The 15,869-nt window shown below is 32.5% G+C and overlaps 1 protein-coding gene across 6 annotated transcripts in view; it reads left to right on the top strand.

The window, feature by feature from the left end:
- The window catches only part of LOC123311105 (aquaporin AQPAn.G-like), a 130,288-nt gene that overhangs the window by 95,630 nt on the left and 18,789 nt on the right, over positions 1-15,869 (top strand). The window lies entirely within an intron of this gene.

Raw genomic sequence — 15,869 nt, 5'->3', positions numbered from 1 at the left:
AGACTAGATATAGGTGAAAGTTTTGAAGGGAGTTCTTTGCTTGAATGAGGTGGAAATAAAATACTTCAATATATTTCAATAGTAGAGGTCATAGAATGAGATGAATTTCCATAAATTTTCATGACTTTTTTGCTCTAAATTATTCAAAAAAAGCATTGCCATCATAGACATAGAGAAATGGACCGAGCAATAACAGTATGAAACTGGTTATTTTATAGAAAGAGAAGGACAATACCTGTCTCTTTTCTGTTGATATAGACGTGGATGTGGACAATCAAAGTACTAGAAAAAAAAACTAGCTAGCCTGATGTTCAGTTTATCCATATGACTTTTTCTGACCGTAATTCATGCACATGTGGAAAAAGAATGCTCAGTCCATTTCTCTATGTCTATGATTGCCATATATATAGGCAACCAGTTAATAGGAAAGCATGGTCCAATTCCGGGCCAGCAAGATTATCAGACCTCAATCGTTTGGATTTTTTCGTATGGGGATATGTAAAAAATAAAATTTTCAAGACTCATCCTGTCATGAATAGAGCTGATTTATAGCAGATAGTCAAGAACGCCATCAGAGACATTTCCCGCGTTATGATGTTAAATACAGTGAATTCTGTTAGAAAAAGTCATCGCATTTGTGCATAGAATAATGGTACTCAATTTAAGTATTACTCTTTATGAGTTATACTTTGTAAAATTTATTATAACAATTTTGCTCGATATTTTTTCAAATTGACTCTATTTATTGAATTACATGATATTATTGTTAAAGAAATAGATGTTTCAGCTAACAAATGAAATTCTATGGAAAGTTTTAATCTGTATCATTGAGATGGAGATTTATTGGGAGTGAACAATTTTGTGGTCCATGGTTTCATGGAATGGGAATTTCACTGAAACGGTGATTTTGCCTTGAGTATAGAAATAATATATCGACATATACAGGGTGTTCCGGAAACCGACGTCAATTCATTTCTGACCAAAATCTCAAAATTTGTTCTAGTAAAAGTGTCTTGGTTTTCGAGATATTGACAGTTTTTTGAAAAAAATTTGAGAAAAAAATTAGTGCGAGTAATTTTTTTTTCTGAGCACAACATAGTACCCTTGAGATAATCTTTGATCATGTTGAATAGGCCGATTCATCCTCAATACTCGATTAGAAAAAATCAACTAAACATCAACATTTGTAGCCGCGGTACTGAAAACAATCAATGAGGTGATGATTTCGACGAATATATCAAAACTGTCAATATCTCGAAAACCAAGACACTTTTACTAGAACCCAATTATGATATTCTGGTCAGAAATAAATTGATCACATTGTGCCGGATTGACGTCGGTTTCCTGTATATATTTTTGAAAAGCAATTTGTTCTTTGTTTGACATGAAATCAAAAAAGCTGTCATCCGTATTTAACACAAAGAAGTTATTTTTTCCAGCTTTAGTAGAAAATATAAACAAAATTGGATATAATGTCATATTCCCAAAAAAAAATGATCCTGTAGAAAATTCGCATCGACATTTTCGAAAATAAAAAGTTATGGTTCATTTTCTAAATATATTATAATATATCGAAATTTGGTAATATCTTCACGACAAATGAATATATAGTGAAACGGTTTCCACTAATGGACTTTTCACGAAAATCGAGTCCAGGATTCCTTTCAACGTTTTTCCCTATCTAGTCTAAAAGTACCAGACACAGACAAAATCAAGCAATTTGGGATGCTCTGTACAAAATTGGGCAGCGGAAATGAGCCTAAAACATTTTTTACTAAAAAATGGACTTGAAAGAGTATTTTCTATTTAACTACAAGATCCATGCTTACTTATTAAACGACGGTAGCAGTATAGCAATATAACTGACAATATCAATCTCTATACCTACATCTTGAGCATCCACTTTACTTTGTACATACTAACCAACTAGTGGTTATAAGAAGTTGCAGGCCAATGCCAGTTATTAAATTGGCCGGCGCCAGAAATACATGACATCTTAATGGCTCAAAAGCTCAAATGTGAATATACAGAGTGAGTAAAGAGTAATGCATAAAATTCATATTTACTATTTTGTAGGAAAATTTTCACATTGATCAATTCTTACCTTGAATTTCGCAACTTTTTGTGTATAATTGAGGAGTTTGACCTTCACCCTCTACGAGGCGTCAGGGGTAGAGTTTTTAAATGACAACTTTCGTACCAGAAATGGATATAGACCATTGATTGCCGAGGATGAGGTAATTGATGTTTTTTTCATCAACCTGTTTTGTATTATAAGGACGAAATGGTTAATATTATGGAATTCGAATTATTATGTTTTTCGGATAAATGACATACTCTTTAGAAGTTATGGATATATTTTTAAGTGTTATCGAAAACATGCCTTTTTTCGTAGGGTGATAATAATTATAATATAGAGTAGATGGATCAGTTAATTACAAACTATGATACAGATAAACCTATAAAAACTGTGAGATATTCGCTCTCATGAGGCAATAACTGTGTACGGCTATTTCAAATCATAAGACTTTTTCCAACACCACAAGAAAAAAATCAAATAAATATTTTTATCTCAATTCAGGTGTAGGTACTATAATAACAGAATATCCACTATCAATTTCACTCTTCATTTTTGGGAAGTATTGTTGGAGTCAGTAGTTCAAGTCAACGTGCTGTTTTGTTAATGTTCGCGAATCACAACAAAGACAAATTCTTGTTGAAGTCGGTAAGTTCAAATCACAAGTCTTGGATAGTGTCTCAATTATATTTCTCTAGGCTGAGTTAATTTTTTTGTTTGGGTTCCTTCCCCTTCAAAATCAATTTTCAATTTGTTTTTATTTCAATTTTTTCATTGTTTTTGGTACCATTGCTTGATATCATGCGGCTACGCAGGATGTCCCAGGATGGAAATAAATTTGGATATTTGTAGGTTCAAAACCTCAAAATAAAGCGAAAAGTTCCCATGTTGGTATGTCTGGAAATGCTTTTCGTTGAAGACTTACGTTACTTCAAAGATAACGACTTGATTATGAATTTATTCAATTGTTTCAAAGTAGGACCAAGATGAGCTAGGGGAATTTTGCACAAGTATTATTACTGAAAGTAATTTTTTCGCTCATCGCTCATTATAAGATAGAAGTAAAATCTACTTTATTTTGATTATTTTCCATAACTTTCCTCAGTCTTCGAATATAATCGAAGCCACCATGATCTTCTCTAATTGCATAGTTTCGCCTTTTGTTACTTTTTGCAACCAGCATAGTATTAACGATTTAGTTCGTTATGTGTTATTGATTTGTGCACAAATTATGCCAAAAATTTTTTAAATGAGGAATAAGCCGATGTGATGTTCAAAAACAAACCAAAAGATTCAATTTATTCTTTTAGGAACACAGTTTAAAGACAATGAAATTTCCAGAAAAAAACGACATTTCAATACATATTTCTTGATGAGCCTGAATGAAAAGTTATGGTGGAAAATAAAATGATAATAAAAAGTTGCCGATTACACCTCTCTGTAGTTATGAAGAATCTGTGAAAATTTGAGTTCTAGATGCATCTCTACTTGAGAAATACCACTGAACAATTTCATCATTTTTGAAGCAACGTATAAGGTTAAACGAAGCGCTTGCTCGCATTACCCCATAGGATCTTTATGACTTATTTTCAGGTACTGAAACTATATCCGAATTGATTCCCATTAATCCGTACAACCTGTGTATGTAGAGCATCTTTGTCCTTTCCATTTTTTTGCTCTCAGCTTTTCTAAATTATCTCGTCTTGCTTTCGTGGAATACTAGTGTTCTGTGGATATAAATGTTACCTATATTGTTTTGATGGATACTTATTTGTTGTTATTTTTCGAGCATATACTAACGAATATCCAGTACCTACTTCATATAAAATTTCCTATAAAAGTTGCTTTTTTCCACGTATTGGAAAAGTTGGTCACCTGCATAAGAAGCAAATATACGCATGTTATCAGGCACCAAGCAGTATTTGCATGGCAATAGTTGAAAATTTTATAATTTAAGAATTCCGGAACAGTTGACTTTCTGTAGTTCCTTTAGTGAAAGCGTTCATACAAATGATTTATTCACTTCCAGATCGAATTGAAATGATTTATCTGTACATTTCAAATGCACATATGATTAGTGCACTAAGTTTGACACCCTGTAAATACTTCAAGAAATCAATGAAAATTTACAAACTGTAGTATTCATGTAAAAGGACAAATTGTCTTCCAATTGAGGTATAGCTCGCCCTCTATTCCCTATTGAGAATTTAAGGGTGACAACCCCCTACACCCAGGGTTGAGGATATTTTGGATTACAATTGTGCTCGAAATATGTCCCCATCCGAATGAAAATTCACTTGTCCCGACATTTCCTCTCAAAATATCCCTATCGAGACATAATTTTCCTGGCAATTTTTCAAATTTACACCCTGTACATGAATTAAATAACATAGGTGGCTTGCGATACTCGATAGGTAAGACTTCTTCTTTTGCCCAATTTTCCGGTCAATTATACCATTTTTGCTCTGTTGATAAGTGATTATTTAATTATCTGAAATAAAAATCATAATTGCAAAAAAAAAGGGAATGTTTAATTGATATGTCTCTAACTCTCTAGACATACATCATGGATCCCAGAATACTTATAGTTGAACTTGAACGAATTCAATAAGATAATCCATTTCAAACCTAGAATAAAAAAGGATTGATAAAAAACACCATTAATGACTGAATCAACTCCAGCAAAAAAAACTATCCATTTTTGGCACAGAAACTTAGGGGTGCCATTTAAAATACTGCCATGCAATACATCAAACTTCTCAATTAAAAACGAAAAAGTCTCATCTTTCTACAAAGTAGTAAAAATAAAATCGAAAATATGAATTTTGTGCGTTACTTTCTACTGACTGTTAGATTTAATTAGTTATGGAAAAAAAATCCGTATTTTCATTTTTGAATTAGACCGACACACAATTTATGTTGCTTTCCATTCTGTGCTATTTCTTAGAACCGAACGACGTCTATGAAAGTGATTGACCCCCAACTCATGTATTCTAAATGTGGGAAATTAATATTTCCATATTTTGCATTATATCAGAGAATATAATACCTAATCCCATATGTATTTACTTTGAAAATTTGTCTGATCATGAATACTGAATTATTATGTGACTTGCCTACTTACTCAGCGGAGCATTGATGTTTACATACCAAAAATGCGAAATTATGGGAAACGTTCATACGATTAACTTGAGTACTCTTTTGCTACACATTAATATTCGTATTTATAATGTGATCTTGGAAAATTGTTATTGGAAATTTCCGATGTCTCATGCTCGTGTAAAATTACCATTTCAGAACAGGTCTCACGTTTTAGCGCCAATTTCGAAGGACCAACTGAATTTGTATTCATAGAACAACATGCCAATAAATCAACATTTTATTTGAAATAATTCCGCACGCAGTTATCGACTGGAATAAGAGAATAGGTCTCCTTGTCCGGTCATTAAAATCGGCAATACTTCATTCAATATTCGTTTTCGCAAATTCAATTACATATTATACGAATTCATTTCTAAGTGAAGGTGTTTTGTTCTTCCAACATAATTATCGCGAAGCACTTTTTACTTATTCATATTTTGTTACATAGCGATTTATTCCCGATTCAAAAACTTCCTTGTTCAATTCAGAATACCGAAAGTTTCCAGGAAAAATCAAATCTTATAAGTTGTAGCGATTAATTTAGATTTTTATTTACCTACACCTTAGTCTGAAAACTATATTAAATATAAACGTTGTATTATTAGAAATTTTAAGTCAAAACGTAATATGAAATGGTAGGGTATAATGATTTATACTTCATTTATTTAAACGGCATTTTCGATAATTATTCCAAAATATCGCCATATAGATTAATTTATTATCTCAATGCTCCTAATATTTTGTACTAGTTTGTCTTTAGAGAAATCAATAGGTATAAAATTATTTTTTTTGAATTGGGTAATATTCCACTCCTAATATAATTTAGCGAACACGCATTAGGGCACAATTTACTTAATTATGTATTCTATTGGTATACGTTAGTATTTCAATATTTTTCTACAACAAAAAAGATCTGGTCAGTTAACAATTTGTCAAGACCGAACGGTCGCACCGAGCTCGATGAAATTTCGAGATTTATAAGTAGAAGAGCTGCTCTTTTAGAATATGTATCTCATTTAGACTTACGATGATTTTTCTGGAAGATACGCGTGTCAAAATTAGACATTCGTATAATCCCGAAAAAGATGGGTTCACTGTAAAATTCAGCCAGAATAAACGGTTTTCACCGAGGTCTATGAAATTTCGGAATTTATTACTATGCTCCTTTAGAATATGTACGACATTTGGATCTTCTATGATTTTTCTGGGAGATATCGACCATCGAAAAATTCTCTAAAAAATGGAGCATGTTAAAAAATCGTCCAGACTGAACGGTGACACCCAGCTCTTGAAATTTTGGGATTTATAACTAGAAAAGCTGCTTTTTTAGAATATATGTATCAAATTAAGGGCCAATTTCACCAAGCATATAAAACCAGATTAGACGAAACTTGCCTTAAGGAAAGAAACTTATCTATTTATATCGATACCGCATCTTAAGTTCAGTTGAAATAGAGTGTATCTGTGTTTTGTGAAATTATGAAAACTTTTCGAAATCGTCAAAAACTCATTTTTGCTAATAACTCGAAACGAACAATAGTGGGAGGCTATGGTTTTCATCATTCCTTGTTTCTCTGAAAAAAAAAACTCGGATATGTGTCGTCCCTGTTTTCTAGCTCTTATAATTTTCGAGATCCCTTCAGTAGACAACGAATTTTGCCCACCCTGAACAGGGTTTTTATACAATCGCATTCGGTTTGATTAAATCTGTGCAGGGTTTCGAATAAAATATCATAAAATTTCAAAATTGAAACCAATTGCGATATTATAATAATAATATATAATAATTTATAAATATAATGAAATGTAATGATTTGTTTGATTTACTTCAAAGTTCAATTTTCTCCTTCAAGCGTCTAGATAACGGCGATAAGATATTTTTGCTATTAGTATAATATATTCGTTTATGTTTAGTTTTCATTTAATATTTCTTCGTCTTCTCATTTTGATGAATGCATCCTTTGTTGCATTGTTTACTTCAATCAAGTTCTACATTTAGGACACTTTCTATTCTATCTTGATCCTACTCAAAGCCACATATACTTGGCCAGCAGCGAAAAATTTTGAACCTGAATAGACAACGGAATAGTGCATATTCTCCATTTTGTGTACAATGAAGCAGACCATTAATTGACAACATTCTGCCTTCAACAGTAACTTGACTTTATTATGAGTCCCAAAGAATATTCATAATTGAATTGGAAAGGAAAATTTTCAACCCGGTCTAAGCTAATATACCTTCATACAAGATAAATTCAATGAAAGCTGAAAATATGGTAAAATCAGAGAAAAATTTCATCGTAGAAAAGACATCGTTCTGTCAATGTCGGAAAGTAAAGAAGGATTGACATCTCAGAAGGCTTTGAAAGTCCAGACGCAGCGTAATATCTGATCTCAACAGATCTTCAATAATTTCTGTAGTTTCAATGACATAACTGGAATTATATAACCTTGAAAAGAAGAATCCTTCAAACGCCAAGTTAATAAAATCATTTTTTCTCGAAAGCCGCGAATATATCTCCCAATAACCAGTTCTCTATCATGAAGTTGTGTCAAATGTTACATTCATGTTGCTTGTGAAAATTGTCTTAAAAAATCTAGTGGCACCTAACTAGATACTAACCTAACCTAACCTAACTAGATACTTATATTGATTAGTTTTTTGTAGGTATTCGAGAATCAGTATCAATCAGTAATAACTCATTAGTGTCTGACAAAAATGACAAATGTCTGAATGACCTAAAGGGAACATTTAAAATTTTCGAACTAGTTCACCTATAGGTATGATAGGTGTAAGATAGTAATCTCGATCGTTTTTCTGTTTTTTATGTTTAATAAGATATCATATATTCACCAAGATATATTCGTGCCTTTACATCTCCCTATATAATTTTATTTGCGAAGACTATTAATTTACTGGATTCCTTGAACCAATGTTTTGATCACTACTAACTACTCCATGGCTGGTTTTCCAAGCGTAGCCAAGATCATAAAAACTGTTTACCGATAGAGGAGCCATAAAAGTTTTTGCTCTTCATACCTGTGTATGCACCTTCTGTAGGTATGTATGTAGAAAGATAGAGTGGCACAGACTGACAAATAAAGTTGCATTCAGACAAACGTATTGAATTAACCGATGATATTTGGACCTGAATGAAAAAATTCTGAACATGGATATAATTTATATGGAAATCTAAATTTCCATATAAATAATACGATCTCTTTTTTTCGGAATAACTAGATATCAGAAGCATATCATAGATATCTTGATTCGTTCTCGTGTTAAAGGGCGTTTCTGAAAACTGACACTTTCAAATATTTCGCTATATCTCGAACATGTTCGAGATATTCAGAAATTTTGAAATCATTTTTACAGTAATTCTTATGTTGTATCTGATACTCGTAAAGGATCATAGAAATTAATTACCATTTCAAAGATATAGAGGAATGCCGGGGTTTTCGAAAAGAGACATCCTATACCTATTTTTCGACGCAGTTTTTTAGTCGCAGATTTGGGGAAATGCATCTCATTATCGGTTCCTCAAAAATGTCATTTTCAAAGGTATTTAGTTTGTCCACTTCATTCTTCACATGGGATACCAAAATATTTCAGACTTCTTGCGAGATAAAAAAAAAAATACAAACATGAAAATTTTCCATCCAAAATACGGATAAAAAACATTGTGAATATTAGTTCTACATCTTTTCAAATATCCATTTCGAATAGATAGAGAAATTTAAAACATTGTAAAATTGATAATTCTATATAAAATGCAATGAACGAATTGAAGCGAGAAAAACAGAGTTGCATATTCAAGTATACTACTCTATTTTTAGAGATAAAACAGGTTTTCCTTCTATTATGCATCTGTTTTCCATATCTTGGTAGTAACATAATAATGATTCATGAGGTTCATCCTGATGATTCAAGTTTCTTCGAATGATCTTCTGATTATTCACAGTTGGCTGCGAAAGTATTGTTCCTGGATTAATTATAGAGTGTTTTCGATATTTACTCAGGTGGAAATTTTCATTGAAAGAGTATACCATTTAACGAGCTTGTAATGGTGATAATAAGTAATAAAAATTGCGAAAATAACCCAAGCCTAATGTAACCGCCGATTGAAAAACCCATTCACTACATTTTCTTGGAATAAATAAACAAAGCATCAAATGAAGTAGGACACCTAAAAAATTGTCTAAGTTTGACTACATAGACTTATTCACCCGATTATTATGTCTATGGTTATAACTCGGACATTACTTTGATGATGTTGGATTTACATTGAATTCTGCAATATTTATTGCTTATGAATTGAATTCTGTATTTATGTTCTCATATAGTACTGAAATATACTAAACTATACTATAATATATTATACTATACACTCCTAGATGCAAAGCATTATCTTTCGCCTATGTGCTCCTGGCAAAGGGTAATTTTTTTCAATTTCTTCTTGTTGTAGAGGCTGTGAATGTGAGGCAGCCAAAAATTGTCGTTTTTTGGCGAATAAATTGGGAATAGCAGATAACTGGAGCAGGAAATATTTCTTTCAAGCGCTTTTCATTGTGCAGGATATGAATATAAAGAAGCGAAAAATTTCTGTTTTTCGGCTAGCAATTTAGAAATATTGTGGTCCTTATGAAGTTTTTTTTGGTTGGGTGTATTTTTAGGTTAATTCCTCAGTGCGTTTTCCTCATTTACCCGATAAATCGCATTGTTGTAGAAATACTGATATTTTATGGAATTCTGTGTTCCCAAAAAATTCGCATAGCAGATGTCGTTTTAACGACTTAATGCAGTTTGCATTAAGAATATCTTATTGAAATGGTCAACTGTATTTACGTGCATAAAGGGAAATATGATTTAAAAAAATTGAACTCAATTCTAAGTAACATTTTCCACAGTTTTTTCAGAACGACAGCTTTAAAGGTAATATGGGGTGCGAATTTTGTTTTTGTGGGCGATAATACGTTGCTTCATCGAGAATAATATAAGTGCACAAGTATCGTCGACAGCAAAATCCTTTAATCGTGAAGAATTCCTTCCAGATCCCCAGACATCAACCGTTGGATAAAGTTGGAGTTTTTCCTAAAGAACCGTCATCCAGAAACTCAAAGATGGAATCTTATAGAAATGAAGAAAGAATGCTGTTTTCCATCAACTCCAATTCAACGCCCATGAATGCAACTCATTTTATTTTCGAAGTGAAGCACTCAACAAAACGATAGAAAATTTCAAATGTATGATTTTTTTTCGGTATTTTTTATCACTTACCTTCCTCTGATGTACGCCACTGCTTTCGATGAATTTAATTACTAAGTATTCCTTGACGTAGTTTACACTCAATATCTGCTATTGTTTTTCCAAAGAACATGATTTTCCTGAGAGAATCGAAATTTCATAAAATAGCGATATTTCCACAACAAAGCAAGGTATCGAGAAAATGACGAAAATATCCCGAGGTAATAACCTAACAATCCATACAACATAAAGAAAATCTCTGTAAGCTCCTTATTGTTTTTGAATTCTCAGCCAAAAGATGTGAAGTTTTCGTTTATATGCTCACCATCTCGACCAGTTGCGTAAAGAATTGTGCTTTGCATCACTGGCAAAAAATCCAATATCGGCAGAGAAATGTCGAAGTAATTTCATGAAAAAAGTGATTGTATAAAATAGCGATACATATTTCCATAGCAACGCTATGCACTAATAGTCATGCTATCAAGAAAAAAAAACTTTCTGAAAACCTCTTATATTCCCAAATTCTTCTTCAAAAAAATTTTTGTGTGCCTTAATCACGCAATCACGCTCTGTACCTACAGGGTGGGCAAAATTGGTGATACATAAACTACAACTTTCTAACTCAACGAGATAGAGGAGCATGAATGTCACATTAATTTCGTCTTTTTTCGAGAAACTTATAATGCCAGCAACTGTATTACAATATCTTTTTTTGTTTTCGAGTTATAGGCCAAAATTGAAATTTATGCGATTTCATCTTTGGTCATTATCTCCGTTTCTGTTTGTGCTAGGATGTTGAAATAAAAACATTAAAGATAATAATGTAGTATAGGGCTAGAAAATAACAATTACATATGAGCAAAGTTTCCTCGATTCTGGGGATACAGATTGATTTATTGATTTGAACGTAACTTTTGGTTAGATATCGATTGAAATTTATTCTGGGAGGATTTTGCATTTCCTGAAAATTTTTAGGGTTTTCACTCCCAATCTCTGAAACAAAATCAATTAAAAAATGAAATAAACGATTTGCTCCTGCGTAAATTCTTGCACTAATTTGTAAGGAGCAAATTAACTAGAAAAAATTGTTGTCTGATTGGGAGTGAAAACCCTAAAAAGTTCCAGGAAATAACTTTTGTTTAGCTTTAATTAATCATTCAACGAATTATTTTCTAATTTGGCAGTTATATTATCATCTCAGGGCATCAAACTGGTTCTTTGAACCATATGCAAAAGTGCATACTGCGATATTTTAATTTTTGCTTATGAGTCTAATGAAACATACTGTGATGTTACACATCTTCAGGAATAATATGAATAGAATAGACTCATGTGAAATGACGAGTCATATGAATGGAAAAAGGTGATAAATGTGAATGGTTCGACATGAATTCGGACAAAAATAGTCCAATATGTCCGGCAATCTTTATTAGATGACATGCCCTATTATACCAACTTACTTAAAGCAAGCTTAACGTTAAGGCTTACCTTTTTCTCTGGTTTCTATAGCAGTTACCATAGCAGTCACTGAAATCAGTATGACTTAACGTTAAGGATGTTTTAAAAAGACGGTGCAATTAATAAGTCTTCTAAGACTTCAAGACAATGAATAATTCTTTCGCTGTAGTAAGGAGTAGTCTGATAATAATAAAGTCTTACAAGAATGCAAGAACAAGATCTTGTTGTCCAAATTTTTCAACTTGACAACGTTTCGGAGGTGATTTTCCTTCATCTACAGGTCGAAAATTTTAATGATTATCAGTTACTAGACAAGACAGTCAAAATGTCATGACAGCATATAAAATATATAACATAGATAAGTATTTGAAACTAAGAAATATTTAAATTCAGAGCTTATTAATCAGTATTCGAAATTAAACAATTATATTTCCAATTTGTCCGATTAAATTAAGAACATAAACAGCGGTACACAATTCAAATTAACGTCGGTGAGTGCATAGATTAACATATATAGTTTTCTACATATAGATCACTGTTTATTTTCAATACCAACCTGAATTCCACAAAATCTTAATTTATGGACTATTACCAAATTAATTTGGTTTTCCATAGCCTACCGAGATGTCAATCATTCTTGAATGGACTATTTCGAAGCAATCCTGAATTTCCTGAACATTGATCTGAAGAAAAATACAAAAATTGATACTTTTGAAGTCTGAAAAAACATGTCTCATTTAAAAAGCTCTTTTTCGCGAATGTTCAGATCGAAAATTCAAGTTCTGATGTGGAAGCTGAAGAAATTTTCAGGCATTGCATGAAGGCAATTCTTAGACTGCCTGAAATTTTTATGATCATAAGATAATGGGTGATTGTTAATATGACGCGATGCTCTAAATTGTGCAATCATATCTAACGGAAAAATTAAAAAATAAATATATGACTTGAAGAAAACAAATTCGCCTGTCAGACACCGTTTACACACACGCTCAAGCCGTTTGCGCACACACAGTTTGCACATAGGCAGTTTGTGCAAGCCGAATTGAACGTAAGAACGCAGAAGAGAAATTAATTGGCTTATGTAAACTCGGCTTGATTTGATTCATACGATTTTCTATCCGACACAGACTATACAAGCCAATGGCTTGAGCGTGCAAACGGATCCTTGGAACCTAATTACATTCAAATCTGACTTCTAGACATGAGAGAATTGCATGGATAACGGTAACTTGATTCGACAAAATAAAATGAAATTTAGAACAACTTATCCTGTCCTTTTACAGTATAATGTCGAATTTTTTTTTTGCGGATTCTCATATAGGTACTCCAGCTCTGAGACTCCCAACCTTGACCATGAAAACTTTATTTACGTATGCCTCAAAATGAATAATCACCAATAAAATGATCCACATGCTTAAATATTCACATATTTCATAATCATTTCTTGAAACCTGTATTGAGATTTGCACCAATGGATAATAATTTCTTTGCGGATCCATTCATAAAGTTGTTTCGCAAATAAATTAATGATCGTAAAACGGTTGCTGGAACGTTTCATGAATAAATTCATGAACTTTTTCAAGAATCGAATCATGTCCCAGATTCGATCAATATTTACGCAAATTCAGAGGCGCCAACCTTGCGAATGTGACTAGAGAACGAAACATCTAGGTTATCTCTTCAGGTTATACTTCTCGGAGTTCGGCTTGTCAAAGTGAATGTTGCGAAAGAGCAATCGAGCTGCTGACACATCTATTTTCAGAGAGAGAATTATAGTGTCGATATCGATGTCTTGTGATGTTAATTATTGTGAACTGAAGGTGTTATTCCGACAAACGAATTCAAGTTCTCTTCTAGAGGGATCTTGGTATCCAAAATGATTTCTAGTTCCTAATCCTGATTATATAGAGGTGCTATGCTATGCCTAGCCTCTATAGCTTGGCACACCAATGATTTATCCCAAATCCCTGAAGCCTTCTTTTTGTTTCAATAAGGAGGACGATATTTCCCCAAAATTCTTCCATTCAATTTGTTGAATAGTTAGTTGATGTCAATTAGTACCTAAGTGTTTTCATTTGGAAAATCAATTGTCCTAAAGGACTGAAGAATAAATATAAATAATGTTAACGTGTCAACACGATAAATTCGTTTTTATTCATTTTTCCCAGTATTTGGGCAGTCAACGATGCTGAATTGGGATTTACTCGAGCGTTTTGAATACCTGGTGGATTAGATGGTAGAAATAAAATAAGGTTCTTTGATGTATGCAATTTCAGCGGTGGTCAAAGCGTCTGCAGGTTTTCAAAAATGTAAAAATAATCGTCAGATGTACAGGGTGGGCAAAATTGGTGATACCTGAACTATAACTTTTTAACCCAACGAGATAGAGAAAAATGAATTTACCATTCATGTCGTCTTTTTTCGAGAAACTAATAATGCCCTCAACTGCATTCCTCTATCTTCTTTTGTTTTTGAGTTATAGGCCAAAATTTAAATTTGGACGATTTCAACTTTGGTCATTATCTCCGTTTCTGTTTGTGCTAGGATGTTGAAATGAAGACATTATACAGACACTTTTTTGATAGCAATCCAGTGGCTTACTATGATTTTTCCCTACAGGTTTATTTGCTGAGCTATAACATAAAGTTGTGTTTTTTCTTATGAAAACAGTAGTTTAAAATGACTTAAAAAAGATCGCCATTTTTTTACCGTTTCAGAAATATATTATAATATCACCCTCAGTCCTTCTAAGTCATTTTAAACTACTGTTTTCATTAGAAAAACACATATTTATGTTATAGCTCAGCAGATAAACCTGTTGGAAAAAATCATAGTACGTCACTGGGTTGCTACCAAAAAGTGTCTGTATAATGTTTTCATTTCAACATCCTAGCTTAAACAGAAACGGAGATAATGACCGAAGTTGAAATTTTAATTTTGACTTATAACTCGAAAACAAAAGAAGATATAGAGTAATGCAGTTTATGGCATTATTAGTAATGTGCCATGCATTTTCCTCTATCTCGTTGGGTTGAAAATGTTGTAATTCAGCTATCACCAATTTTGCCCACCCTGTACATACTCGAGCTTGTCAAATTAATTAGAATACTGAATATGCCCTATTACCAATAATAAATTCATGTTAATCTGATAGTTTGCGTGGTGGGGCTGGCCGTAAGGAATAGTTGAAAATGGTAAAAAAAAGTTTTTTCGAGCGTGTCAGATTTTTTGAAGGATATTTTAATTAGACCCAAAAGAAGCTACCTTTCAAGGGACGTATTGACCCATTAGTCGGATAAATATGGGAGGCTTTTCTTAATCTGACAGTTTGAAGATGATAACAATGCATTTTTTTTAAATATCTCCCTTCCTGTACCTTCAATCGTTTTTGTATTCATTATGAAAGTTGTAGATGATGAAATCCAACACAACTTTCGTTCGAAGCAATTTTTCACACTCTTAAACGTTTTCGAGCTAGAGGGTGATGTTCTTAGCCATCTATGAGAATAGGCAAGGTCAATGTAGAGTAGAATCTCAGTCTAATGTATATTCATTTCCATATATCTCAAAAACGTTTGAACATAGGAAAAATTGCTTCGGACGAAATTTGTAGAAAGTGTTATTCTCTACAACTTTTATAATGAATGCAAAAACAATTTGAAGCCCAGGTGAAGGAATAATTCAAAAAAACTGACTTTTGTGACCTTTATGGCCAATTTTTATTTTTTCGGCTAATTTTTGAATCATTAGCCTCAAAATAAAAAAAACTATTCTACTATTCTAGGCTGGCCTAGACAATTTCCCCTTTATGGGAAATATATCTAATTTTGGTAGAGGTACTCTACAGGGTCCAAGGTATCTCCCGCCCTCATATTAATCTCACACTCTCCAGTAAATCCCGAATTTCTCCCCAACTACAGTAAAAAAATTTCAAAATTTTTGCTTTCA

Source organism: Coccinella septempunctata, chromosome 4, assembly GCF_907165205.1.
Source record: "Coccinella septempunctata chromosome 4, icCocSept1.1, whole genome shotgun sequence".
NCBI lineage: Eukaryota > Metazoa > Arthropoda > Insecta > Coleoptera > Coccinellidae > Coccinella > Coccinella septempunctata.
Note: the sequence above shows the minus strand (reverse complement) of the source record. Positions and strands in the feature narration are given on the sequence as shown.